This window comes from Mirounga angustirostris, unplaced genomic scaffold (assembly GCF_029215605.1).
Source record: "Mirounga angustirostris isolate CCGP_5_RB_7025 unplaced genomic scaffold, mMirAng1.0.hap1 SCAF_7, whole genome shotgun sequence".
NCBI classification, from domain to species: Eukaryota; Metazoa; Chordata; class Mammalia; order Carnivora; family Phocidae; genus Mirounga; species Mirounga angustirostris.
Window position 1 is genome coordinate 150,352,982 of NW_026991715.1, and position 25,335 is coordinate 150,378,316.

Here is a 25,335-nt window from a genome sequence, read left to right on the forward strand (position 1 = left end):
GAGGCCGGAGAAAGCGGGCGGCGGGGTGGGGCAGAGGGGAGGAGGGCTGGGAGGATCCCTGCGCGCGCTCGCCCGCCGGCCGGTCGGGGCCTCGCCCAGCTCCCCTGGGCGCGCGGCTGGAGCGGTGGCCAGGAGGCTCTGAGTGTGAGCAGCTTGAGCCACCACCCCCCGGTGCCTCTGAACCTGCAGTCGCGCCGCCCCGCCCCAGGGCTGCCCGGCCAGCACCCCCAGGGCCAGACCTGTGCCGCCTCTGGCTCAGACACCTGCCGCCCACCAGGTGAGGCCGGGCTGCGCCTGGGGCCGCTGCGCGGGCCCTCGCGCTGCGTGTGGGAGATCGAGTGCGGGACAGCGGCGCCCAGGGCTTCAGGGCGTCCTGCGTTCTGAGTACACACAAAGGTGCCTTGCTCGTGCCTTGCTCTCGCCTTGGGGAGGGATGGGAGGCCCGGTGGTCTAAGAAGCAACGTCTGTCTCCTGGTCAGTCCTGGATGTAGAGGAGCTCCTGGCCCCGGGGCCACCTGCCCTGGAGAGCCTGTGTGCCCAGCTGCTGGCTGGCTGCGCGTAGCCAATCCATTAGGAGGCCTTGGGGCTCAGGATCCCTGTGGGCCCGGCTGCAGGCAGGGTGCCAAGGGCCCAGGGAGCAGCAGGTGCTTGACCACTGGCCTGGCAGCAAGCCCAGTCAGTGTTCTACCACGGTGTGTGTGAACGCATGTGTGTGCGTGTGGACGTGAGTGCGGCTGTGCCTCAGTACCCACTTGTGTGTGCGCATGTGTGCATGTGTATGTACCCTTGCGTGCGCGCACACGTGTGTATGTACCGTGTGTGCGTGCACACGTGTGCATGTACCCGTGTGTGCACACGTGTGCGTGTGTATGTACCCTTGTGTGCCTGCACACGTGTGTATGTACCCGTGTGTGCACACATGTGCATGTGTATGTGCCCTTGCGTGCGTGCACACGTGTGCATGTACCCTTGCGTGCGTGCACACGTGTGTATGTACCCGTGTGTGCACACACGTGCATGTGTATGTACCCTTGTGTGCGTGCACACGTGTGTTTGTACTCGTGCGCATGTGCACACTTACCCGTGCACATGTGTGCGTGTGTATGCACTGTGCGTGAGTGAACACGTGTGCCAGTGCGTGTTCTCACCACATGCATTGCCTTTGACCACTCTGCTGTACGGATTGCCCTTTTCCTCTCTGGCCAAGTACTTTCTGCGGGTCCTGGAAGCCTGGGTTCCTACTTCTGTGGTTCCAGTGTCCCTCACATTCACTTTATCCCAGATTTGCCAGTTTTGCACATTTTGGAGGGGAAAGTGGAGAGGGAAAAGGTGACTGTGGCCTCTGGTTCCCTTTGCCCAACTAGCTTTGAGCCTGTCCATGTTTCCTACTTCTGGCAGTCTGGACGTGCCAGATATCCCGGGCTTGGACAGCAGAACCCCCAGGCTGAGCAGTGGCTGGCTTGCCGGCTCTCTCTCTCTTTCTCTCATATTTATTTGAAAACAGGTCTTAAAGTGAAAATAGTTTTACTGAAAGGCCTGCATTGGGGGTGGTCTTTAAAACACCTGCCTCCTCCCCTTCCTCCAGCTCTGGACAAGGGTCTGACTCAGTGAAGGGGGCAGGGAGCTCAGCCTGAGGGGAACCAGAGGCTGAGGTTGGCCGGGCAGAGCCTCTGGGTCTGGCAAAGCTTCTGCGGGAGGCTGCAGTTCCTTCTGTCCTGAGTGCAAGTCCTCACATGCTTGAGAAATACGGACCTCTATTTCTAATTATGTTGACTGTAACCTGCAAGGGGATCAGATTTTCCAAGTCTAGCTAAGATCCCATGAAGGCACCCAGGGGTTCTTTTTTTTATATGTTTAAACAGATGGAATGAAAGGATTCAGTTTTAGGTTTTTTTTTTTTTTTTTCTTTTTGAGTAGTACCCAATGAGTCTCTTTCCATTGTGAAGAAACCATATCCTTTACAGCGATGAGTGTTTTCCAGTTCTTTTAGCTGTTCACAGAATTCAATGCTCATCCCAGACCAGGAATGTGTCTTAGTTGACACAGAGCAAACTCCTGCCTGGGGCCAGGCAGGGAGCTGAGCTGAGGGAGCCTGATGAGCTGCATATGAGAAAGGCCTTGAAACAAGGTGGAGGGGAGGGGAGTTGTGATTTCCACTAGGATACATATAGTTGGTCTTAGCATTTCTGACAGAGAGCTCCTAAAACCCTTGGAATTTCCTAAGAAAAGAGTGAGAAAGGGGCCTTTTGTTATGCTAACAAGGTGATTTGCATCCAAGGTAGGGGGCTGGTTGCTTGAGGTGCCAACCTGGTGAGTAGAAGAGTGGAACTTTCAGTCCCACTTCCTGACCCCCTCATTCCCAGGGAAGGGGAGACTGGTTGGGGGTTTAGTTCAATCACCAATGGCCAATCATTTCATCAATCCTCCCTATGTAATGAAGGCTCCATGAAAACCCCTAAGGAACAGGGTTCAGAGAGCTTCCCCTTGGTGAACAGGTAGAGAAGCAGGGAACTGGGAGCATCAGAGAGTGTGGAAGCTCTGTGCCCTTCCCCCAGACCTTGCCCTGTGCTTCTCCATCTGGCTGTTTCTGACTTATATCTTATTATAATAAACCAGTGACCTGGGGAGTAAAATGTTTCTCTAAGTTTTGTGAGCCACTCTACAAATTAATTGAACCTATGGAGGGGGTCCTTCCCATCTGTAGCCATTTGATCAGAAGCTCAGGTGACAGCAGATTCCAAATTGGCGTCAGAAGTGGGGGTGGGGTGAGGTGACTGTTACCTGACCAGAGGCTGGGTCAGGGGGGTCTGGCCCCATAGCCCTTCTCTAAAGGATGCTTTATAGTCCTACAAGTAGAAAGAGTACCTCCACAGTGTGAAACACTAGCATATTTAGAAACAAGAAAAGGCCATGTTTGATGTCAGAAGCTTTAAATTCCCAAAGTGAAAGATTAGGTCAGGGCCTGTGTCTTGTGGATTATCTGATGTTTAGAGCTGGCCCTGAAGTCTGACTTAGTACAATTTAGGAAATCAGGAGCTGCTGGAAGAAAGGACCTCCCAGAGTGGGTGGCAGGTGGGATGCAGCCTCTGTGTTTCCTCCAGAGACCCACGCAAGTCCTGGCTGAACCTGAGCAAGTCAGCTTGCTGGGGGCTGAGAGGGTTTCACACCTTAGGTCTGTGGGCCCAAGGATCTGTCAGAAGCCCCAGAGCTTCAGTGTTGGATTCCGAGGCTGAGTCTGTTACTGGCTACACTCCAGAATCTGATCTCCTCCCTCACTTTGAGACTTGACTCTTAGAAAGAAGCCAAAGGGAAATTGGGAAGCAATGAGACAGACAAGGTTAGATTCCTTCAATCAAAACATGGCATTTATAAGCCTCTTTCCCTTTATTATTAAACACTTAGAAATTTAGCTCAAATATTAGTTTAGATTATTATATAAAATATAATTATTCAGTATTATAATTTTTGTTTATGACAGGCTTATAGTCATTATTATACATAGATTTATTTTTTAATGGATTTTATTTATTTATTTGACAGAGGGAGAGACAGCGAGAGAGAGAGAGCACAAGCAGGGGGAGTGGGAGAGGGAGAAGCAGGCCTCCTGCCAAGCAGGGAACCCGATGTGGGGCTCCATCCCAGGACCCCGGGCAGTTGCTTAACCAACTGAGCCCCCCAGGCGACCCTACACAGATTTTTTTAGAGGGGGGCAGGGCAGAGGGAGAGGGAGAGAGAATCTTAGGCCGGCTCCATGCCCAGCATGTGAGCCCAATGTAGGGCTCGAACACATGACCCTGAGATCATGACCTGAGCCAAAATCAAGTCTCTGAAATCAAGTGTAGTGAGTATTTGATAAGCGAGTAAATTATTCTCTGTATGTTTAGCTTCCATTCTGTCTCCTCAATCACAAGATTCCATGTTCTCGTTTCATGGAAGGCAGGTCCTTTTCTGAACAGGAAGTACCAGGAGTTTCAAGAAACTTAATTCTGGCTCCTGAAGGAGGTCATGTTGAAACCCCTCAAAAGCATAAAGTTGCACAAAAATCAAAATGGCTGCAGGAGTGCTTAAGGGAAGATGGATTTCAAACTAGGTAACCTATTTCCTCTCTTCCCCAGGCCTCCGCTCCTCCCTTCCTAGCCTTTTGTTTCTGGAACCCCGAGTCCTTCTGATGCACGAGGCTCGACTGCCATCTGATCTCAGGCAGGAACTGTCCACACTGGTGGCTGCTGGTGGCCTGGCCGACCGGATCCTCTGCGTCCTCTTCGAGTAGCCATCATGGTGGGCGTGATCCGGTTCCTTTTCCGGTCCCACTCCCCTGTCCAACAGGCCTTTGCCTGCTCTCTTGTGGTGCTCTGCATCACTCTAGAACATAAAAATTGTCATTCCCTGTGGCCACAGCTGCCAGTGTTTTTCCCATTTCTGCCTCTGGTTTTGCCAGCAATCCGAGGGAGCTCGCCTCACATGCACCCTATTCATGGCCAACTCCTTCTTTGCTCCCACTCTCCTGTGGACACTCATCTGCTTTTCCTGAATGGACGCGGAGCGCCATGGCGCAGGATTGCAAGAGTGTCCTTGGGGAGTCATAGGTTCAGAGTGGGGAAGGGACTGTACATGGCCGGGCTGCAGATGGGGCGACCAACATGGACTAATTTATCAGGAAACAGGTGAGAAATGACGGTGGCCTGCAGAAGCGTGTGATGTTGGGCTTGTGGACAAATGAACGATGTTAAGTTTATTTAACAGGATTGGTGGAAGTTACAAAGTGGATGAATGCACAAATGAGAACAATTAAAGAGTAATCAAGATATTTTAAGTGAGCAGCTCACTGCCAGGACAGACAATAGTGAATGCGGAGCATTGTTCCAGATTTTACAGCCTAGTAAAATTCCCCAATGAAAACTCGCAAAGAAAACCAACTCCCAGTGGCCAGGCTTCCGTTTTCCTAAGCTAAGAAAAATATGGTAAATGCATTATCTCAAAATTAAGAAGTCTTTTTGAGTTGAAAGCCTTTAACTTAATGGAATGCTCATTATGTTGACCTGATTGTTCTTATTCACCACTAACCACCCTGAGTCTGTAAACAATTAGAAAAATGAATTCAGGATGGGACTCTCCACGGTGTCATGACCTGACAGAGGCCATAAGCTTCAGGGAGTATCTGAGAAGCAAGCGAGAAAAGAGGTTGGAATGAGTTCCACGTGGAAGAGAAATCATTGATAAAGGCACTCAGGCGGTGCTTGGCCTTGCTTTCCTGGGTCCTGAGTCCTCTGAAGGAACCTCCCTGGTTTACATCGTGGCATGCATTCCAAGGCCGCTCACCACACCTTGGCTGAGCACCTCCTGCCTTTGTGCCAGCCTCGGCCCTTTCTCTGCGGGTTTTATGTGCTAGTGAATGAATCCCCAAAGCTGCAGCCCCCCACCAAAGTCAGAGCATGCAGGAGCCTGAAGCTTAGCACTTCTGATTCTTGCTCTAGCAGTAAAATGGCAGTTGGGCAAAAAAATTGGAATGGCCAAACCCAAACATTGGCATAACCCGAGAGGCCCCCCAGACACTACAATTCAAACCCCAAAGCCCACCCCAAACCTCCTCCACATGTACTTACTGTTGCTAGTAATTATATCCTCAAGGCTCCTGGACTTTCAGTTTACCGGTCCCCCAAACCTCAGGCCCTCCAGCCCACCCTGTTTTGAAGGGGCCGCATCTAGACGTTACCACGGGGACCCACGAAATGAAGGGCACAGGCTCCCAAGTGGGAAGAGGAATAGGAGGGGTCATCAGACCTGGTTTCTTCTTCCAAACTCCGCTACTGAGTAGGTGACCCCCTTCCTGGGGACACTGAGTGGCAGAGGGGATGGAGATGAGCCCCAGAGCTCCCCTCAGAGTGGAGAGAGGGCACGGAGCATGCTCTTTAACAGTATGGGAAAGAGTTCAAAAATGCTCTTATTTGAAGGAGTTTCTTGTTAAACATGCCCCGTTCATGGAATTTGTCCTTGTACCAGCACATTCATGACAATAACAGGGCAGTGACAAAAAGCATTGCATGAGGCTGTCACTCCTGCGGGACCTGGGAAGTTGTCCCTAGTAAATTTTAGGAAAAACAGTAATAGTGTGAGTCCTGAGGAGGCACCAGGAGAGAAGAAAATATCCAGAATATTGCTTTTCGAACAACACGTGGGGAAGAGCATCCTCTTCTTCCCAAACTGGAGCAGACGCATTTTTAATGAATTAAGAATGAATTACTAGAAAAAAGAAATGAAGTAGACATAGGATACAAGATCCTTATTTTTTGAAATTAATGAACTCAAGTGATATTACGTGATGGTCGAATTGCTTGGACAGCTTCCAGATGCTCTTGGAAATTTAGTCTGCATTTGCCCATCGCAGAGCAGTGAACATCCGCCCATCCCCGTTGCCTGGTCTGGGAAGCAGGTGTAGTCCAGCAGGGCAGGGAGCCTGAGGTCCACCTGTGGGCTGGCATTTGCCATCTGGGGCTGGCCTGGGGCCCACCTGAGTGCAGCCACCACCCCCACTGCTTTTCCTCTTGTTCCCCTTTTATAAACATCTGTTTTCTTCTTTTCTACTTTCCTTCCTTCCTTTCCTCCCAGTTCCCTTTCTTTTTCAAATGTAACCACACAATGAATCCTTCAGTGAATTCCTGAAAGGCAGCTCCAGCTTCTAGACTTAGGGTTGCCCTATGTCCTTACTGCTGTGTCCAGTCTCTCTATCAGGACCTTTCCAGCTGACCCGATCTCTCTGGGCCTCAGTTTCCTTATCCATGGACAAGAGAGACAGCAGTGCCTTGCTCACGTGTTAGGGTTGGTTGTAATGATCTGAACACAGAGCACAGAAGAGCCCCTGCACCTCCCCTCCTCCCCCTGCGACCACAGGAATGGAGGCCACTGTGGAGCAGAGTGTCCCCGAGGAAGAAGATGGAAGGATTTGAGCAAGTCAGACTGTCACTGGGCAGGACAGCAGGGGAAACAGTGCAATGTGTTTCTGTTCCCTGAGTCATGACAAGGTTGACTTGGAATTAAATGTCCAAACCACAGCATTTTTTTCTCCCAAATATATCACTGTTGTGATCTGGTGTTTGCTTTTGCAGAGGAGAGCAAGTCTGGAAGCAAGTTTGGTTTTATTTTCATGGCAGCCTGTTTTGCTCTTTAGCCTGCGTCCTCCTAGGAGTAACCCACATCTTGGTGTTTTTTCAGCACGTGTCTGGCTTGCATTTTGTCGATAAGTTTGCCTGGAATATCCTAAGTATCATTTTTTTTTTTTTTCATCTTTGGAAAGATCTAGATACTTACGTGTTTATTATTTGGAAGATATGGTATTACATGAGTAGTGTTTAAAATAGGTAAACGGAGTTTGGATAACTGTTGACATTACAGAACTACAAAGGTGATTATGGAAAAAGTCAGCATATATGCATATGTATGTATAACTAAATGAGGTTAATAAAAATAGTGGGTTTCATATTCTGCATAATATTTTCAAGAAGCAGACAGGGAAGAAGGGGCAGAAAAGCAAAATGAAATTCTCCTGAAATTCTATCCTACAGATGAGGGAATCTGCATGTTCTACTTTATTCGTAACTTCGAATATCAGCGAACAAAGCTAAAATTCTTTTGTAAATACTGGTGGTAAAGATAAGAAGAATATTTGAGGAGAGAAGAATAATGAGCTCTTGAATATGTAGAAAAAAACCCAGAGACTAGCAACAGACAAATGAAAATGAGAAAGCATAGGTGTGACAAGAGAAGACATAAAAAATTTATAAATCCCTAAAACAGGTTAAATTTGCTTATTATGAAACAAAATCTTAATACTTGAAACTAACATAACATGCTGTGTCCACTATACATAAAGAAAAAGAGACAAAAACCAAAGTCTTAGATTCTGTTAATGGAAATAAAATTCAATCATATGCTCTTAAAAAGTACACATATACTGCAAAGGAAAACTGAAATATTAAATTAACTATTCAATTAATATTAAATTAAATTAAAATCTTTGTCAGGTAAATATAATACGATGGAGAATGCCGGGATATGGCCATGGGCATGTTTCCTAACTCGAAGGAGACTTCATTTTCCCGACCTTATAGTGGATGCAATAAAGGTGAAACCTACTCCATCCAGGTTGATAGGAGGATGAGGTAAGTTACCATTTATAAAGGACCTAGAACAATGCCCGGAATGTAGAGATGCTCTGTAAGTTTAGGAAAATTTCAATATGAATGAAATTTAATGCATTTAAATGAAAAATAATATATATTTACTTGGAAAAAAAATGGAAAAGGGGGGTTGGCAGTATCAGATAAGACCAAATCCAACATGAACATCAGTGTTTCCCTTGCTGCAAGGTTTGCTTCCAAATCCAGTTGATTTACATGGGAAATAATTCCAGTGATCCTTCCAGGATAAAGATTGCGTCTCTTGAACAGAATTTAGCATTTCTGCACACCGAAGGCCAAGAACTGCACAACAAATCTGTTGTGACCAATCTGATTCCTTTTTCCCATATCACATCTAATTTGTAAATACCTTGAATAACTGGAAAAACTGCTCATCAGCCTCGCAAAACTCATGGGAGAGGAGAACCCAGTCTTGCTCTTTGCAAAAGAATCTGGGAAAAATCTGGATAATTTCCAGAGATAAAGAATCTCCTCTACACTGTTACAAACACCACAGTTTGTGCTGTGCTTAATGCCCTGGGACAGATTCAAATGGAAAACCCTGCCATGTACAACTAATTAACATCATGACTCCATTATTGAGCAATTTTCGTTCAGCTGTCTCATTCTATCTTCATGAGACGAAAAAAATCCAAGTTCCCAGATTACGAAATTCCAAATCGGTAACCACATGATACCTATTTTACAGACTAGGACCTGAGTATTTATCACCACATTCTTAATGTGACTTTGTTTTTTAATTTAATTTCAATTAGCCAACATATAGTACATCATTAGTTTTGGGTGTAGTTAATGTTACTTTTACAAGCAAAACTAGCTGTGGGTCTGAGAAATCGCCAGGATACAAACGTTCCCCTTGATTCCAGATAACTGAGCTGTCATTTCTTTGGGGGAATTTGAATTTGTGATTTTTGCTGAAGAGTGCAAGTAGACGGTTCTCCGTCTCCAGCTTTCTCTACCTGTTCCCTCCAAAGACCCAATGGGTTCGGCTGGTGTTTCTGAAACATCTTCAAGCCAGATCCAGCTTGGTAAGTGCACAAATTGAATCGCATCCTTCAACACAACGTGGAATTTGAAAATAAACTAAATATATAATAAGAAAGACAAATTAAATCTTTCAAGCTCTAGCTGCCTCAGACATTGGGTGGGCCCCTCTTAGCAGGGACAGACTCCATGGAGGTCAACCCACACAGCAAGAAGTCACTTTGCAGAAGAAAGCACAGCTGATGAGACTGTCTTGGGCAACACCATGATTTTCTCCTGTCCTTTCATGTCATAAGGTTTATCACAAACCCCTTTCTAGAACAGATGATCACGTCCTATCCACTGACCCAGGTTTCTTCTCTCCCTCCCTGTCACCTGGCCTCACAACCTCTGTTCCCGGAGTTCCCGGCTCACTGCTTGCACTCCCCTGCGATGTCTGCTCCTCTGTGTCTCTCCCTCTCAGGGGCCTGGCACGGGGTAAGCTCTCACTCCTGTTACAGCTGCCTGCAGGATGGAGCAGGCCTCCATTCAACTGCCTTCCACCTTTCAGGATGCTCAAAAAAACCCATGCTCCTCGCACTCTCCTGAGTGGTAACGGGAGATGGTATCTTCTAGCCTGTCCTGAAAAACTTAACGCTCTGACCCCTGAGCATGTGTTTTTAGGTTGTGAGCAGAATATTATTTTTCTGCCCACAGAGAGGCTAGCATAGAAGTATTGTCCCCCCAGGTGGGATGCTTACTAACTTCTGACATTCAATCTCCGGGTCCTTCCTCCTGTCCAGACCCTGGGCCCTTCGCACAGAGAAGAGAACTTGAAACTTCGTATTTTAGAACACAAAGCAGGTTTAAGGCTTTCAAGATCTGCCCACACATTTTAAATGATGTGGGCTTCTCCTTTGGCCTGCTTCAGGGCAGAGACCGGCTACAAAGGAGGAAAGGTGGATCCGGTCCAGGAAAAGGCCTAAACCAGGGAGGCCCCGAGGGATTGGGCACGAGGCAAGGGGACACCAGTGTGCAGAGCTGGGCCACGCACACACCAGATCAATGCAGAGTGACCCAGCAACGCCGAGGGACAGACCTAGCTCCAGGGCGGGGGTTGCTGCCCTCGGGCACAGAGGCAAATGCTAAGAGCGAAGGGCCCATCGGAGCCCAGGGCAGATTTAACAGAGGAGAGCCCAGTGGCCTGGCAGAGGTGCCGGGACGAGGTGGGAGTCTCTGCCCTTCGAGATGCTGCCTGATCTGGAAGACCTGGCAGCTGAGCTGCTCCCACACAGCCAGCCACCAGTCCTGTTGTCGGCTTCCAGCTCCGCCTGATTCCTGATCAAGGGCCGACATGCGTGGGGCTGAGTCCTGCAATACGGTCAGTCTGCAGATCCGTCATAACAAAAGCTGCCTCCCTTGCTGGATCCACAGACGTGGCCCCAAATTAAAGAGAGCAGACTAGTCTGGATTCAGTCAACACAATCCCCAGCCCAGCTCCATTGACACACGGTGTTTATAAGGATCTAGGTATTGACATGAGAGCACTTTCTCAGCCAGTTCAGGGTTACCTGCTTCCTTACGAATCCATGGGAAGTAGGATCTGGTAAAGGCCTCTGCACATCCCGGACTCTGCTCTAAAGTGAAAGAAATGGGGCGGCTGGGTGGCCCAGTCAGTTAAGTGTCTGCCTTCGGCTCAGGTCATGATCTCAGGGTCCTGGGATTGAGCCCCACATCAGGCTCCTTGCTCAGTGGGGAGCCTGCTTCTCCCTCTGACTCTGACCCTCCTTCCTGCTCGCTCTCATGTGCACTCTCTCTCTCTCTCTCAAATAAATAAATAAAATCTTTTAAAAAATAAAATAAAAAATAAAATGAAAGAAATGTGTGGGCCATGAGCTTGGGGTTAAGAGAGAGGCAGTAAAAAGAGAGGAGATAGTCTTTTCTGGGGAGAAACCTACTGAACTCAGCTATGTTATGGCAGCTCCTAGCTCGTTGCTGAGGAAGTCAGAGGACCCAGGCGCTAAGGATGGCTCTGGTCTTACTAGATCCTTTTATTGCTCCCTCTACCCCATTCCTGCACACAGCACCATCCAGAAGACCAAGCTTCTGACCCTCGCAAGATCCCCAGGCTCACTTCCTAGTCACTTGTTTTAACTCATTTCTCACCACGCCTCAGCCTGTTCCCATTATCCTTGACTTAGGGACACATCCTCAGACACGTAACAGACTTGGCCTCCGAGGGCGCTGGCCTCGGTCTCCTTCATCTCTATTGGCTCCCCTTGCTTGTCCTCCTTAACCCCCTGAACAAAGGCTCCCTGGTTCTGCGGTCCAGCCCATCCTTGCAAGCCTGCCCTGAGCCCTAGGGACCTGTCTCTGTCCCTGGATGAGGCCTGCTTTCTCCCACCCACCGCCTGTCCGGTGATCTGATTCAATCCACTTGAGTGGGGCAGGAGTAAGCAGGGGAGGCAGCTGCATGGTCCCACAACAGAGCGGACGGATAAGCCCGGATCCCGGGGAGCACCTCAGGGAATGCCTCACAGGAGGGGCAACTTCATGCCTATTCTGGACAACGGCAACACCTGCTTCCCAGGGACCTCACTGATGTCCACGGAGAGCGTCGCATGTCACAGCGGTTTCATCCTGGCCGCTTCCCTGGGGCAAGTGTGGCCAGACTTCTATCACCCCTTGCAAAAGTGGCAGGTGGCCCAGCAGGATCTAGAGGGCACGCTCCTCAGATGCACCCCAGCCTGGAGGCCCAGGCCAGTCGCAGGCCTGTATCTCCACTCAAGACCCCTATCCTCCAGCCCCCATCAGCCCTGGCATTGCACTACGTCCTGCATGGCCCGGCACAAACACTGCTGGTCCCCAAAGGCCATCCCCACTGAGTGTTGCCAGGCCATGCACAGAACCTGGAATGTCAGGGGAACGTCTACCGGATCTTCCCTTCTCCTCCCAAACTCAGGTCTTAGAGAGCACTTGACAAAAGGGGCCAAAGGTTGGCTTTATTATGGGTAATGCCTGGGCAAGTGCCAATGAGGGGCCACAGTCAGGCTTTATTCATACTTCTGTGGAAGGACTGACTGGCATACACTCACACTCATCCTCAGAGGTTGTTCTGGAAAACTGCAAACCGCGTGCCTCCCTGTCAGGGACAGAGCCCACCCCACGAAGGAACAGAGGACTTGTGCTCTCTATAAAAAAGGGGGCACCACAGGGTGCACAGAGAACCCCCATTTGCTCCTTGTACCCCAATAGCAGTTAGGTCACCCCTGCTTTCTGGAGATGAGAAGCTATGGAGGCAGGTGGGGACCCTACGGATGGACGTTCTTTCTGCTGGAGGAAAACAGGGTTGCCCTCAGTAATGTGCAGTGAGGGAGGGATCTCTGAGAGGTGAGAGGTTGGGAAAGGAGGTGGCCAGCTAGGGATGGATGGGTGTACCCCCAAAGTCTGGACTTTTGCCCCCTAGGGAGCCCCAAGGTGTCACAAGCTGGTGGCAAGGGGTGGTACCTGCAATGAGCATGGGTTTGCCTGCAGTGATTGGAAACCCCTTCTCAGGGTGGAAGCTGGTGGTCAGCACCTGCTGATCATACCAGACACCTCTGGGAAGATGCAGAATTTCTGAGTTAATTGGTGGGGACCATCCAGGCACTGGATTTGGAAAGTGCCACTGAGTCAACTGTGGATCCTGGCTTTTGTTATAAGCCACAAGCGGGGAGGATTCAGGGTTGGATGGAAAGACTTCCTATTCCCCAGAAGGAGACAGGGACCTCTCCTGGGTTGGTGAGATGCCCCAGGGGAGAAGGACATGGGAGAGGCCTGGTGGCCAGCAGGGAATTTAAGCTCAGGTACAGGCTGGCTGTACATGGCCCCTTGCAGTCAGAGCTGCACGGGTCAGAGAAAGATGGGTGCTCAAGAAGCCCCCCGATTCCAGAGTAGGGGCGAGGCATCCTCGGGGAACTCTGGGAGTGAGGGACTGCCCTACTTTTGGGGCAGAAGCCCTCCTGAGAAGGGGAGAGACAAATCCCCAAGAGAATGAGTCACCCTAGAGGGGTCAGGTGTATGTATTAAACTTACACGACCCTCGAACCTCTAACACAGGTCTAGAATTCATTCTTGTTTTGCTTGTTTTCGGTTGTCCAGCTGTGAGCTAGGGAAAATGAGGGCTTGTGCACAAGGTGAACTCTGATGGCGAGAAAGCAGGATGGCACCTTTCTTCTGGCATCGTGGTTATCTCTGTTAGTTTGGAGCGTGCAACACAGAGGTCTAGCTAGCAGGTGGTGGCTGGAGACACAGCTCCCGCGCACCCTTGGAGGTGCCCCAGGGACACTCCCCTGTGGGCTGGGGCAGCAGGGAAGGAGACACCCCTTTGCTTTAACCAGCTCGGGGCTCAACAGGAAAACTTGGTGGAGTTTGTTCTCCATGTTTGTCTCTGCGGACCCCCTTGATTTTTTTCCTGGAATGTTCTTCTGCATCTGTGCAATATAAAGCTGTGGCGAGGATGGGTACCATTTGGCGGCTCCCTGACATTTCTCAATCTTATCCCTATTTCTCATCTCTGTTGATTCCCACAGCACATACCTAGAAAAGAAATGTGCCCCCAAACACCCACTGGAGCATTACATAATCTTCAGGGCAGGAAGACAGGCAGTGAAGGCCTGATCTGTGCAAATGCCCTTCTCAGGCGCCTGGCTCTTGGGGGAGGTCAGTCCCCCCATCAGCAATGTGCAGAGTCGGCATGTAATTATATAATTCTCTTAGCTGCGGGAGGGCTGAACTGCGGCTTCTTGGGAAGGACTGGGTGTATCTGAGCACGTCTTTCCTTAAAGCATGGCTGTCCTTTATCCCCTGAGCCCCCTGCAATGCTGTCCCCACAGGGCTCAGGGGCTTACCTGATTCCCTGGATTTGTGACTCTCCCACTGGGGAGACGCCGTTGTCCCTATTCTATGTTCTGAATGACTTTTTTTTTTTAATCTAACAAGCTCACCATCTGTCTTAAAATTTTTCTTTTGGTTCTAGAGGACAAAGAATTTCACGTTGCTGAGTGAATATATGTAATAAACTAGTTTCCAAAACTAGAATATCCACATTCTCCATAGCCTATGAACATTAATGTAGTGGCTTTAATTTAATTATTTGCCATAGGTCAATATATTTCGTATTTCTCTGAGACCATAAAAAAAAAAAAAAAAGATTTTGACATCATTTTAATGAGCCAAATTAAAAGTATTGTGATTTTGGTGCCATTATTATTATTATTATTAATGTGAAGCGTTGCCAGACAAAAGTAAGCTTACGAATGCAGGATACTTGAAGGGATGATGTACTGAGCAAGATGGTGTCCCTCACGTCAACCAGTAGCTCTTGTCAAGCGGTGACCCCGGCAGCTAAGAGCGTTGCTGCTAAGATTAGATACCACCCAAACTGTACTGGCTGCGGACACACCCAGGACCAATACCCAGCAGAACCAGAGGAAGTCTGCAATGGCCTAGGACTGATTAACTCCCTTTAAGAGGATTTTTGATGCACAATGTCAGACTTTCTTGACTCTGACCACATCAAAAGTCAGGTGCTGCCCGAGGCTCTGTCCGACTGATCTCCGAAGAGAACAGCGATCCTCTGCTGTCTGAAGGTCATGAGCAGCATGGGGCACGGGGGCAGCTGACCCTGACGCTGACTGCATCGAGGCCTCCCTTCCACTGTGCACGCACGGACTGACTCTGAGTCTGGGTCCTTAGCTTCCTATCCCCTGATCTATCTTGTTTCCCGTGTGACTTTGACTTCTGCTTGGGTTCATGTGCCGTGTAAGAGGCCAAGACAAACGTGTGAGATGTCATGGAGTCTGGAATCCTGACCCTGCTTTCTAATTATGTCCACCTTGCTTTAGGACTGAATAAAGCTGACATTGTGGAAGGGCACAACTCATGTGTGCACCTTCATACCATGCTCATGACATGCCCGTTTCCCCAAACAACCCAGAAATCTGTGGTTAGCAATGACTAAGGGTTTATTTAACCCAGATTGTGAGGCCCAAAAATAATCAGCTGGCATTGGCTGGCTGGGCTCTAAACTATTAAATACAAGTTTGGGGTTATTTACTCTTTCCTGAGCGTAGCTATGATTGTATATGCGAAGCCATAAAAGCTGAGACTTGGCCTGTGGACATCAGAGTCCCACGCCTTCTTATGGGTGAACTTTTTGCTCCTAGAACTGAGGAAATTTCTAGAATGGTCTGGATCTCTCTTCTTCTTGGTTATGTTCCTTTCCTCTGTGCGTCTTTTGAATCCAGTTTCCTCTCCCAGGCAAGTAGAGACTTCAGCACAGCCTGGGCTGAGCTTGATTTCCAGGAGTCTGGGGTTGGGGGTGCAGGTGATAGAGGAACTTCTGTTACCGAACCAAAGCAGGTCCACCCTTGGGGAATCATAGACACACCAGGTGGAGCTGCCTCACAGGGTCCCCTGTATTTGCAGCAAATAGGGACATTACAAGGAGTGATTTCCAAAGTCATGACTCTCTCAACAGGGGTAAACAGTCTCCTTTTATTTTTGGATTGGGATGAACAAATCACAGGGTGATTTTAACATCATAATGAAGCTGAGGTAACTGTGTATATAGATCACATTTTCCTTATCCATCCGTCTATCGATGGACTCTTGGACTGCTTCCATGTCTTGGCTATTGTAAATAATGCTGCTATAAACATAGACGTTTTCGTTTTCCCTGGGTAAATATCCAATAGTGGAAATACTGGATCATTTGGTATTTTAATTTTTAATTTTTTTTAGGAAGCCTCATATTGTTTTCCACGGTGGTTGAACCAATTCACATTCTTACTAGCAGTGCATGGAAGTTCTTTCTCATCTACATCCTCACCAACACTTGTTGTTTCTTGTCTTCTTGATTCTAACAATTCTAACAGGTGTGAGTTGATATCTAATTGTGGTTTTGATTTACATTTCCCTCATGATTACTGATGAGCACCTTTTCATGTGTCTGTTGGTCATATGTAGTCTTCTTTGGAGAAATACCCATTCACGTGCTCTGCTCATCTTTTAAACAGATTGGGTTTTTTGGTGTTGAGTTGCATGAGTTCTTTATATGTATATTAACCCCTCATCAGATATATCCTTTGCAAATATCTTCTCCCATTCAGGATGTCTTTTTGTTTTGTTGATGGTTTCTTTCACCATGCAAAAGCTTCTTATTTTGGTGTAGTCCCAATAGTTTACATTTGCTTTTGTTTCCCTCACCTCAGGAGACCTATCTAGAAAAACGCTGCTATGGCCGATGTCAGAGAAATTGCTGCCTGTGCTTTCTTCTAGTATTTTTATTATTCAGGTCTCACATTGAGGTCTTTAATCCATTTGGAGTTCACTTTTGTGTATGGTGTAAGAAAGTGGTCCAGTTCCGTTTTGCATTTTTCCCAGCACCATTGGTTAAAAAGACGGTCTTTTCCCCATTGTATATTCTTGCCTCCTTTGTCGTAATTAATTGACCATATAAATGTGGGTTTACTTCTGGGGTCGCTATCCTGCTCCATTGATCTATGTGTCTGTTTTGGTGCCAGTACCAGACTGTCTTGATAACTACAGCTTTGTAGTAAATCTGGAATTATGATACCTTTGGCTTTGTTTTTCTTTCTCAGGATTGCTTTGGCTACTTGAGATCTTCGGTGGTTCCATACAAATTTCAGTATTATTTGTTCTAGTTTTGAGAAAAATGCTGTTGGAATTTTGGAAAGGGATTACCTTGAATCTGTAGATTGCTTTGGATAGTATTACATAGCCATAAAAAAGGATGAGACTATGCCATCTGAGACAACATGGATAGATCTAGAGAGTATTATGCTAAGTAAAATGATTCAGACTGAGAAAGACAAATACCCTAAGATATTCCACTTATAAATGGAATCTAAAAATGAATAAATAAAAAAACACAGAATCAGAACTATAAATAGAGAGAACAATTTTTTTTTAAAGATTTTTTTTAAATTTATTTGACAGAGAGAGACACAGCGAGAGAGGGAACACAAGCAGGGGGAGTGGGAGAGGGAGAAGCAGGGTTCCCGCTGAGCAGGGAGCCCGATATGGGACTCGATACCAGGACCCTGGGATCGTGACCTGAGCCGAAGGCAGACGCTTAATGACCATGGATTCTGAGAAACAAACTGAGGGTTCTAGAGGGGAGGGGGGCGGGGGGTTGGGTTAGCCTGGTGATGGGTATTAAAGAGGGCACGTACTGCATGGAGCACTGTGCGTTATGCACAAACAATGAATCATGGAACACTGCATCAGAAACTGATGATGTAATGTATGGTGACTAACATAACATAATAAAATAAAATTAAAACATTTTTTCGTCTTTTTTCATATGCACTTATTTTATTTCATGACATGCCTTTCTTATTTTATAATTTCTTCTTCTTGGCGCAGTATTATTATCTCACTATTATTATTCACTCTAATGTCACTTTCAGTACTTTAAATAAATATAATGATCTGTTTGTATTGCTGTTTTAACTTTCTTTATTCTAGAACAGGATCATCGAGTTTTATCGGTTTGTTTTGTTATTTATTTTCTAGGATATTACTCTGCCTGAGGTTATTTGTGACTCGGATCTGACCTCATCTCCTCTAGCAGATTTCTCTGATTCAAAAGAACTCATCTTCTCCTGGGAATCTCTAAATGCCTCCATGCTTCAGCACCTAGGAGACCTTCCTTACAGGTAAGGAAGATGAGAAATGCCCCCAAACACTGCCCCCCATCTAAATCTTCTAAAATCTAATTCAAAATGAGAGCGCACAGGCAGAGACCTGTTCTGCCTGGCTCACTCTGGTATGCCAGCCTCCAGCACAAGGACCGGTGAGCAGTAGGGATGTAATAAATATTGGTTGGATGGATAGATAAGTGAATGCTCCAGATGCAACCTCCAATTCCCCATGCTTGAAGACAAAAACTGTTGTAACTTGCAACAATGGCAGTTCATCCCAATTAAAAATATAATAGCAGTATTTTGATTTCACAAGTCAGTCCAGAATCACTGCATTTTTTCTAACAACTCTGCTGATCCACATCACGTTTCCAGCACTAAAACATGCATGTTCATGGTGACCCACGCATTGTTTCTGGGGGAAGTTGAGAATCACACTGCGGAAAGGCATGTGGATCGAACAATGGTCACCATTCAACTTCCATGGTGCTGCATTTGCCAGGGAGATGCACCTGAGCACTAGAGATCTTCCGTCCTTGTTTTTTTGGGGGGGGGGCGGGGTTCCTTTAGCTCAAAATGAATGCACTGGGGTTTAACTTCGTGTGGCTTTAGGGGAATAAATGCATGCACATTGCACTTAAGAAGAGCATGTGTCACATTCAGTCCTTTAAAAGACATTGTATAAAGTGCTATCACCTTGCCAAGCCCTCTATACTGAGGTTATGCTCACTGATACCAATTCTGGAGAGATCTAGTGAACCAGCAGTCCACTAGGGTAGGGGAAAGAGCCCACACTACTTAGCCCAAGTTTTTTTGTTGGCTTTTGAGATGATATAAAAAATAACATAAAGAAAAGAAAAGAAAAGAAAAACTTCAGCCTTTTGTGTCCCGAGATTGTGAGACAGGAACCCTGCAACAATATCAAACTGAGGGACTCTCTTGGTTTGTGTCATAAAGGGATACAAGTTGGAAACTGTAAGAGACAATGGATAGATGGGCCTCCAGGTTCTAAGGGGGGGTCAAGAGCAGTTTCAGAAACAAGTATGGAGTCGTGAGAGCTTCAGAGATAATTGCTAAGGAAACACTGGAAATCCATGGCTTCCAAACTTTGAAGTCAGACCTGGCTGCTAACAAAACTACCATCTACCATGTTTGCACATTTAGAAGTCTTGTAACCCTAATACTCTTCCATTTCCCATTCGTACTCTGGGCACGAGACCACCGATTGCACTTGTCCATAGGGAAAAAAAGGAGAGAAAGATAGCTTATGTAAAGGCACACGGCACTGAGGAATTGTTCAGTCCACCTTCCTGTCTACCTGTGCATCAGGGTTGGGACATTGCAGGTGCCACGGTGACTTTCAGACTATAACCCGTGGTCTCCCGCAATCCACACTGTGCCACGAATCTACACCACTGGTCCCACGTAGCCACAGAAAGCTGCATTAATGTCATTCTGATCTATTGAACATCTTGCTGGTCAAGCACAACTTCTTACTTTGGCTTCTATTCTGGTGCTATTCCTTTGGACACAGCGCCCTTCCTCCCTGCCTTTCAAGAGCTCCCAAAGTTCTATAGACTGAATCAGTGCTAAGACCTACTCGCTACCTGGATCACTCTATGTTTCCCTTGTCTTTCCCTCTTTTTTAAAACACAAATTTTATTATTATTACTCAGGTAAGCTGAGGCCAATGGATCAGGAGATGACTGTGATAGTAAATGCAGTCTGTTAATCACAGATGCCAAGAGGCGGAATGCCCTGAATGATGGGGGGGTGGCACACGGGGAAGCACCAGGGTCACCAGGAGGCAGAAGTAGTGGGTGGAGGGGTAAACACGGCTTTACTGTGGCTTCCCCAGGGAGAAATAGGCTCTGCTGTGGAGGCAGGTTTGGAATTGGCTAATTTGAATAATTTCAGAGGGCTCTTGGGTGTAGGGGCTGGTCTTCGTTGCCTAGTACTGGGGGCAATTAGTTTCGAGAAATAGTGGCCAGGAGCGTAAGCACCCCGATAAAGGGAGTGGTCAGGCATGGGCTCTGGATTGGTTGGCCCTCACATGACAGGCACACTTCCTGGGGCGTCTTGCACTATGTCTTGGAATTGGCGGGCCCTGCGAGGGGCAGTCTCTCCAGGGTTGACAAGTCCCTAGTGTCAAAGCACCCAAAATACAGAAAATTAAAAGGCCTGACTCAGAAACTGTCTTTTCTCTTGGCACTTTCATTCAACTATATATTCTGATTTGTTAATTCATCCAGCTTACCTAATAACCTTCTTAACAAAGGGATGCTTCCTTATTCAAGCTTATGATTTTGCAACATTTACTAGTGTCAACTGCTTATAGTAAGTACTCAGTGGGTATTTGTTCATCGAAGGAGAGCACAACAGACATTTTACTTGACAAGTGGCAAAGAGAAGAGAGGGCAGCAGAGATGAGGAGGGTGGTTACCAAGGGTTGCAGGCAAAGGGAACCAATAAAGAAAATTAAACAGTATGTGCATGCTTTGTCAGCAAGACTCATCATCTGATCTCTAAATGCATTGCCTCTTAGCAAAAAAAAAAAACACAAAACAAAACAAAAAAGCAAAACCAAAACCAAAAAAAACCCAACCTCACAGAATACAAATGTGCTAGTGATTGGTAAGAGCTGAAGGGTAACTCCTATCTTCCTACCCCAGGTATTTATTGTCATGTCCTCATTTTTAGCACCTCCTAGAAAACCCAACATTAACTTGACTACAGTAATAGCACGGGAGAATTTTCTGGTTAAATAGGTTGCATGTAAGATGCACATCCAGGAACAGGGATGGGCAAGAGTGCAAGCTGACCAGGATCCTTCCCTCTTAGTGGTTCCCAGAATGGCTGGGCTTGGTGGCAGGGCTTCCACTGCTCAGATGATTTCAAGAGACAAATGCAGAGGCAGGGACCCAGAAAACCGCAAGACCCTGGGAAGTTTGCCACAGCTTTACTTCAAACCAATCTTTCAAATCAGATTTGCGGATGCCTCTTCTACTCAGTGGGGAGTTTGGAGGACGATAGAACGTTTGTCCAGTATGTGTTAATCTAATGATTCATCTCCATTTAACAGCTTCAAAGCATCACAAACACAAGACACTCATTAAAGCTTACAAGTGAGGCATAAAGCCAGCCGGCGATTTTGACGCCGAGCTTTGACATCAAACTGCTTTTGGGAAACTGGTTGTCTCTGCTCTGACTGGGACAGAATCTACTTTCCTTTTGAGGCACGAGACTTCAGGAATAAGTCCAGCGCCAGCTTTCAGTGGAACCGCCCAGAATATAGGGCTAAAGAGATCACATGGGATGTTCACATACAGCCCCACACTTGCTGGGCTGGTCCTCTTGCTTTACCGAAGAGCACGATGAACTCTAGAAGAGTCTCAGCACAGAGGCACCGCAGGGCACGTTCACTGCGCCAGGGACGGGGCCTTGTCATCAGCTCTCAGCTCCTCTCGCGTACTTCCCCATCACCTATGCTTCCCAGCTTCCGCTGGATCCGCCCTCCACAGAGTGTCCCGGTTGGCCCTGCATCTTCATGCCTTCCTCTTTCCTGGCTCCAGTCTTCCTACTGACGTCTCACTCAGATCGGACCCTCCTACAAAAAGGGCCTTCTGAGTCCATTGCTTGCATAAGCTACCGTCACAGTGTCCTTCTCTTTGCTGCCGGGAGCCTGAGCATTGTCCCTTCCTCACCCTGGATTCCCCAAATGGCCCCCTGAAACTTCTCTGGGAAGGTCATCTTGACTGCCGGACACAATAGCCTTCTTTCATTTTTCTAGCCAGGCTACTTCTCCCCACATGTTTGCTCTTATAAGGGCAGGTTCTAAACCACACGTTCTCCCCTTCTTAGCAGATGGGGCTAACTCCAGACTGGACAGGCCCCGCAGTCTGTCCCCGAGCACAGAGAGACAGGGGAGGGAAACAGAGGGGACACAGACACCACCACAGCCCCTGTCTGTGTGGCCCACGCCGTGCACATCTCTACAGTGAGCTTAATAATAGCACCTACTCAGGCTTGCTATGCGATTGGACATGCTCACATATGGAAAGTGTTTTGAACAGTTTCTGGAATGCACAAGATTTGAGAGTCTTTGTTACGTGTTGCTACTCCTTCTACTTCATTTCTGGTCCAGCCTCCACTTCCCTCTGGCCAAACACTTATGTTGGACTTTTGACCTTGGACACAGGCTTTCTGTAGGAATGTGGCCTGTGGGTTTTCTCATCACCTTGCAGAGGGATGAACATCCTTGGTTGCCCATTGTCACCAGATGTCGTGTATTTAGTCTCTGCAGAGATCAGGAACTGTTGCAGGAGCGCACAAGTCTGCCACTTGGCCTGTGGTTTGGAAGTGGACCAGTGCGGAGGTTTTGACACATGTCTGGGGCTGGAGGGGAGGGTGTTCTCACCTGCTCCAATTCCAAAGTTTTGAATTAGATTCAAGCCGCACTGTGAGGATCTTCCAGAGATTCCAGACTTGGCTAGTGCATGCGGAGAGTCACCTGTTTCCTCTACATCATCCACCAATGGTGGCTGGTTCCTGTTATTTCCCATTTCCCAGAGAGGGACAGCCAAATGTGCGAAACCAGAGAGAACTCTTTTACAGTTTGAGTCTCATTTCAGCAACTATCATTAGCCAAACCAGTCTAATTTTAGTGATCTTAGAAAGAAAGAGAAGAGAAGTAGAGGACATTCTGTGGGAGGAAGATCCCTGGAAAGTTCTGTGTGCTGACCTCCGAGGGGCAGTCCTGGCCCAGTGCCTGGCTGGTCCGGACGGGCAGCAGGTGCCGCTCAAGAGCGGTGGTGTTCCTCTCACCGCGTCCGAGACTGCCCAGTGCAGGGGCAGGTGGCCTTGGAATTTTGAGCGTCTTCAGACCTTAGGCTCCCACCTCTCCCTCCGCCCTCCGGTGGTGACCCTGGTGCCTTCTACTCTCCCACCTGCAGGAACAAAATGTGCACTCTGGTCACTTATGTGGACTTCCGGTGTCTCTAGTCAAGGTTATTGGGGAGAGAGCTTCTGTAAACAACAATAACAGAAACACTTAATGAGGACTTTTAACGTATCACGTGACAGAACTTTTATAACCAAAGATAGGATGCTTGAACCAAGCAATCAGAAAGTAAAGTTTGGGGGATTAAAGTATTTGGCAAACATTCCCAAGATGCTGACTCGATACAAAACAGCATAGACTTTGTATAAGACACAGCTTTTTTTTTTTTTTTTTTTTCCTTGAATCAATCACTTGGTCATATAAAGAACACAAGAAAAACAAGAAGTTAGTATTTATTTGGTTTAGTAAACTCAATCAGTGTAACATGTGTAGTAGTACATTTTTGTTGAAGATTTTAATTTTTTGATAGAGTGCGAGAGAGAGCACAAGCGAGGGGTGGCAGGCAGAGAGAGAAGCAGGCTCCCCGCTGAGCAGGGAATCCGAGGAGCAGGGAGCCCGATGCGGGGCTCGATCCCAGGACCCTGAGATCATGACCTGAGCTGAAGGCAGATGCTTAACGACTGAGCCACCCAGGCGCCCCTCTAGTACTACATTTAAAATTTTCAAGTTCTGAGTTCTTTCTGGTATAATTTAACCTTTGACCACATTTTCCAGCTTATATAAGTTTCTCGTGCCACATCTAAGGCACTTCTTAGTTTATAGAGTCATTCATGCAACTAATAGTAACTCTTTGTCTGTTACAGGCTTCCCCCTGGCACTTCAGCCTGGCCTCTTGGGAAGTGAGCACGCCATCACAGACTTCTGAATTTCCACTAGACAGGTGCTTGCACACAGGGAAAGGAGACAAAGTTGCCATCCACACAGAAACTTTGAAGAGCTTGGGCAGCCAGAGCAGGGCTGGTTTGAGGTGCTGATCCACAGGCAAAGGTCCCCTAGGAGCCCAAGCCACTGGGGTGGGGCTGCAGGTGGGGCCAGGGCAGGGCAGGGGGGCAGGGCTGGAGGGGGGCCTCCTCTGATCCTACACAGTCACCCATCCCCTGAGCTGGGAGACGTGGGGCTCGGACCTCTGGGCAACGTGGCAGGGAAGCCGGGCTGTGTGGGGGTGGACCTGGTCCGGGGACAGTGTATCGGGAGAATCAAAACGAGCCCAGCCCCAAGGGAAGATGAGGTGCTGAGGAAAAGATGGGCAGGAGACCATTTGGACTTCTGAGTATTACAAGTTCATTTATTTAGACTGCTTTAACAAACAGTCCTTTCTAATTTCTAAAAGCAAATATTACTAGAAACAGAAACATTGTTTCTCTGTCATTCTACACTGCACACCTTCTCCCCAGTTGACAATTGGCTTTTAGTTTTTTCCATGATGTGTCAACCATGCAGGTGATCAGGCATCTGTGTTTCCCTGCGTGGGGTTTGCTGTCTCCGCTCACTGCTCTTCCCCAGGGTCTCCTGCCCCCGTGGCGGGCCTGCCCCCCAGAGGAGTGTGGACAGGCGCTCCATTAATCCACGTCTTTGTGTCCTTTGGGAAGGTTTTGTAGTTTTGTTCAAAAAGGTGCTGCATTTAAATTCGGTGCCACTTACAAATATTGTTTTCCATAACATTTCTAATAGTTACTTCTGAAATATAGAAGCATATAATTCTTGTTCATTTGTTTTTCTCATCAGTCACCTTGAATTGTTTGTGTGTGTGTGTGTGTGTTTGAATCAGTAGACCAACTTAGTATTTATGAATAATGATTGTTTGTTAATAGAACTTTCTATTATTTGTGACATATTTCTCAGATTTCTTCAAGTTTTGTAACAATGGTTACTGCTTACAGAAAAATGTGAATTATAAACTTGATGGCAAATAACCTTGCCTCATTCCGGATTTTAATGGGAATGACACCATAGTTCTGAATTAGCTATGACAACAGCTATGGATTCCTCAGTCACCAAGTGAGTTTTTCAAGAGTATATATGGAGGGGCGCCGGGGTGGCTCAGTTGTTAAGCGTCTGCCTTCGGCTCAGGTCATGATCCCAGGGTCCTGGGATCGAGGCCCGCATCAGGCTCCCTGCTCCGGGGGAAGCCGGCTTCTCCCTCTCCCACTCCCCCTGCTTGTGTTCCCTCTTTCTCTGTCTCTCTCTTCTCTGTCAAATAAATAAATAAAATCTTAAAAAAAAAAAAGAGTGTGTATGGAATCCTACCATAGTCTTGTGAATCTACTGAAATGGGGGTGCTTTTTTTAATCCTAGATCCAACGATGTGATGAATTATATTAATTTCCTAAAGCTAACATGGGAATCTGGATTCCTAAATTACATTAATTTCCATTCCAGTCAACATGGAAGTCTAGGTTGATAAAAGGTTTCCTCTCAGAACACTGTTTTGCCAGATTTTCTTGCCTGTGAGAAGCCTGCTCTCAACTGAACGTGGTTCCACAACTGATGTCCATTTTGTCTCCTAAAAGACCACCATATCCAGTTGTTCATGTCCCCCACTTCACAATCTAACAAGTGCTAGTAACAA

General features: G+C 47.3%; 1 long non-coding RNA gene across 1 annotated transcript; it reads left to right on the top strand.

Moving 5' to 3' along the window:
• Positions 1-24,940, top strand: LOC135365459 (uncharacterized). Its single transcript, XR_010413372.1, has 4 exons — positions 1-277; positions 4,116-8,156; positions 17,739-17,881; positions 23,570-24,940. It is a non-coding gene; the product is annotated as an uncharacterized LOC135365459 (long non-coding RNA).
• The last annotated feature ends 395 nt before the right edge of the window (positions 24,941-25,335 follow it).